Raw genomic sequence first — 4,704 nt, forward strand, 5'->3', positions numbered from 1 at the left:
GTAAATATCGATCTGAACAAAAACAGTTTCACTGTAAAAAAGTCGCGCCAAGTCCACGTTCATAAGACTATTAGGAAAAAAAAATTTTTTTTTTCTTTACAAAAAGATACAAAATAAAAAAATAAAAAAATCCGAGTAACCGATATGATTGTTTATGATTTTCGGAAATTAAAAAAAATTTTATTGTAAATTTAAAAATTAAAAAAAAAATTTTAGAACGTATTTAGTGTGCGCGGTTACAAAATATTTTACTTTTAATGAAATTCGTAAAATCTATTTACTAGGACTTTAAAAAAATTGAAATACACAATGACGCACACCAAGTACGTTCTAAAATTTTTTTTTTAATTTTTAAATTTACAATAAAATTTTTTAATTTCCGAAAATCATAAACAATCATATCGGTTACGCGGAGTTTTTTATTTTTTTATTTTGTATCTTTTTGTAAAGAAAAAAAAATTTTTTTCCTTAATAGTCTTATGAACGTGGACTTGGCGCGACTTTTTACAGTGAAACTGTTTTTGTTCGGATTTTAGGTATTTTTTGTAATTATAATGAAAATTTACAATTGATAACAACTTAAATCTCGTGTTGACTGCATTTTTTACTGCAAATTATCCCCTTAAAGCTACAGTTTATGTAGATGTAATTCTAGTGCACCCTGGCGGCCATAGATGCAAGCTATGAATCACTTTTTACTGTAGTTGCGTGTCTATAGGAAGGATTACTACACATTTTTATTTTATCTAGTCTGTGGCGCTGATATTCCCCATCGAAAAAAAGTCAGGATCGAAATTTCTGGGCTTACTATAGTTTGTGCTGATAAAATTTAATAATTTTAAGTGAATTAAGTGGTATAATTGATTATAATTAATTAATATCAGTAAAATAAAGTATAAATTAATTTTATAATATATCATTTTGGAAAAAGGAGAACCATATAATTAAATAAAATTTTGCAACCTCGAAATACCGTTCTGCTTACAGTAAACACAGTCGGTAGTCTGGCGCTCCGTTTACAACGGATTTGAACGGAACTTGGCGCCAGATTCTACCAAATCTGTGGATGTAATAAAGAAACAATACATTTATTAATGATTGAATCAAGTTAATGATTACATGATGATCAAAACCCCGAAAATTATCAACCAATTTTCCATTACACTCTGATTAAAAATCTTTCCAGATTAGTTTACTCGCAAATTACAAAATCTCGCTCTAAGTTGTGGTTATGTGATCGTTGTCTATGTCACTTGAAGTTTCAAAAATCTTTTGAAAAACATAAATTGGACTGTTTAAAGTGTAATAATGTTAGAATGAAGTTACCAAATGGTGAAAAAGAAGATGATAAGATCTTAAGTTTTAAAGATTTTAAACATAAAGACAAAGTACCTTTCATCATTTATGCAGATCTCGAGTGCGTGTTAGTTCATAAAAATGATAGTGAAAGTGAAGAGACAAATAAACCAACAACTCAACATATAAATAAACATATCCATCACAGTGCGGCTTATTATCGTCACTGTGATTATGATAACTCTTTGAGCAAATTCGAGATAAATCGAACACCTAACTGTATTACTTGGTTAGTGAAACAGTTTGAGTCTATCAGTAGAAAAGTTGATGGACTTCTAAAGAATGTTGTGAAGATGACACCGCTCAGTGTTGAAGAGGAAAATTATTTCAATAATGCAGAGAATTGTCACATTTGTAGGGGATTGTTCAAGTCACCAGATGAAATAAGGTGTAGGGATCATTGCCATTTAACAGGTGCCTTTAGAGGTCCGAGTCATCAAGCATGCAATTTAAATTATAAACAGTCTTACACAATACCGGTAGTATTTCACAATTTGTCTGGGTATGACTCACACTTCATAATAAACTCCTTAGCTAGGGTATTTAAAGGGACTCTCAATATACTACCTGTGAATAAGGAAAAATACATCTCATTCACAAAGTCTATTCATGGTACATGTGTTAACTTAAGATTCATAGATTCGTTTCGGTTTATGGCGTCAAGTCTTGATAAATTATCGTCCAATCTTACAAATGATGATAAAAAAATAACTCGAACACATTTTCCAAATTTTGAACAGTTTCAACTTGTGAATAGAAAAGGTATTTTTCCTTATGAGTATATATCATCTCTTGATAAATTAAATGATAATCAATTACCAGACCAAAAATCTTTCTATTCATGTCTCAATGATGCAGATGTCGATGAAAAAGATTATAATCATGCTAAGCAAGTTTGGGTGAAATTTAATATAAAAACGTTAGGAGAATATTCAGATTTACATTTGAAAATAGACGTCTTATTATAAGCAGACGTTTTTGAGAATTTTCGTAGTAGCTGTTATAAAACATATGAGTTGGATCCTGCGCATTACTATACATCTCCAGGTCTTGCATTCAGCGCAATGCTAAAGCTTATAGGTGTAAAGTTAGACTTATTAGATGATCCGGAAATGATTTTATTCTTCGAAAAAGGGATAAGAGGGGGTGTTTCACAATGCTCCAATCGATACGCAAAAGCAAATAATCATTTTATGCATAATTTTGATCCAAATGAAGCTGAATCTTATCTTATGTATTACGATATCAATAATTTGTACGGTGCAGCAATGAGTATGCCTTTACCTCAAGGATCATTCAAGTGGTTAGAGGATTATGAATTTGATTTACAAAAAATTTTCAATAATCCCGATGAGACAATTGGTTATATTTTAGAAGTTGATCTAGACTATCCTCTTGAACTCCATGAGACTCATAAAGACTTACCATTATGCCCAGAACACTTTATACCCCCGGGTAGTAAACAATCAAAACTTTGTACCACACTATACCGCAAAGAAAAATATATTATTCATTATAAGACTTTGCAGCAATGTCTTGATTTAGGTCTAAAACTTATTAAGATTCATCACGTTCTAACTTTCAAACAATCACGATGGCTAAAACCTTACATTGACAAAAATACAGTGTCGTCAACAAGCCAAGAATTAATTTGAAAAAGATTTCTATAAACTAATGAATAATGCTGTTTTAGGATTTTTAATGGGTACGGTGATAGGTTCTGTTAATAAGTAAACGTGAGGTTAATTTACTATGTATATTGTAACGATTCATGACAGAAATATATCACCCGGAGCCACGTGCACTCAGGACGGGGAGTTAGGTCGGAATAATGGTGTCCACTACCGCACTTTGGGTATCAGAGTCGAAGTTTAAAGGGTAGTAGTGGGGTAGAAGGCCCCGAAGATTTGCGAAGGGATACGAAGGAAATCTTCGGGAAATAGAAAAGTGCAAAGGGGCAATAAGCCTTCGTGACGTCAGCGGGCCCGAGAGTACAGCTGGCCATGCTGACCTCGGGTCCTCTATCGCTTGGGTTTATTGCACATAGAAAAAAGAGTAATAAACAGGAAAGGTTTGAGGAAAGTTGTTGGGAAAAAACTCATGGGAAAAACCCACAAGCTGGAGAGAAAAGGCTCCGGATCTTAAAATGTACAAATATTTACAACTTAATCCTATTACCACTGAAAGTTTACAACTAAACTATTCTATTGAATTTACTACATTTTACAATTTCAAATCTTAACTGTAGCCTAAATGTCTAACAAAATAATTTTAATTTTAACTAAATTTTTACTAATTTTTAAATAATTTTAATTTCAGCGGTCACATGACCGCCACACTGTATTTGGTAAAACTATGGAAAATGTACGAAAGCATAAAGAATTTAAGATGGTTACACAGTGGACTGGACGATATGGGTGTAAAAATCTTTCACGTCCAAATTTCCATAGTTTTACAATTTTCGATGAAAATTTGGTAATTGTTGAGTTAAATAAAGTTAATGTTTATTTTAATAAGCCTATTTATATAGGTTTTAGCATTTTAGACCTATCCAAAATATTTATTTACGACTTTCATTATAATTATACAAAAAAAATATTTACTGAAGATCAATCTAAATTATTATATACAGATACTGATAGCTTAATCTATCACTTTCATGTTGATGATATTTATAAGTACAATGAACGCGACATTCATAAATTTGACACTTCAGCGTATCCTCCGAGTTTATCGGATTGAGAGCTAAACAGTATACCTATAAAGTTGCAGAAGCTCCAGTGGAGAAAGATAGATTGACAAAAAAGGCAAAAGGTGTTAAAAAAGCAGCATTAAATCAAATTACTTTTGAAAATTATAAAAAAAAAATGTCTTATGGAGCGTGATACTCTACAGTGTGATCAACATATTTTTTAAAGTACAAAGCATGTAGTTAGAACAGTTAAAAGATCTATAAAAGCGCTAAATTGGGCTGATAATAAAAGAAAACTCCTATGTAGAAGATTCAACTGATACACTACCTTGGGGATATAAAGAGTCTAATAAAAGACCACGATATGATTGAGAACTTTATATATTGCTTATCTTAATTCTATTTTATAAGTGATTTCAAATGTAATAAGGTTAGGAGTTATTTTATAAAAATAAAAAAAAACATAAATAATTCTCATGTTTATTTATTTATTTATTTATACATCATTTTACATCATTAGTTTACATATTCAAGATGGCGGCTGACACGCAGCCTGTTAATAAATCTAATGAAACTTTCAAGTGTCATTCGAATATGAAAATACCAAAAATAGTGATCTGTATAATATGTGAAAGTGTTTATCATGAAGGTGATTT

The sequence above is a fragment of the Cotesia glomerata genome, linkage group LG6, assembly GCF_020080835.1.
Source record: "Cotesia glomerata isolate CgM1 linkage group LG6, MPM_Cglom_v2.3, whole genome shotgun sequence".
In the NCBI taxonomy this organism is placed as follows: Eukaryota; Metazoa; Arthropoda; class Insecta; order Hymenoptera; family Braconidae; genus Cotesia; species Cotesia glomerata.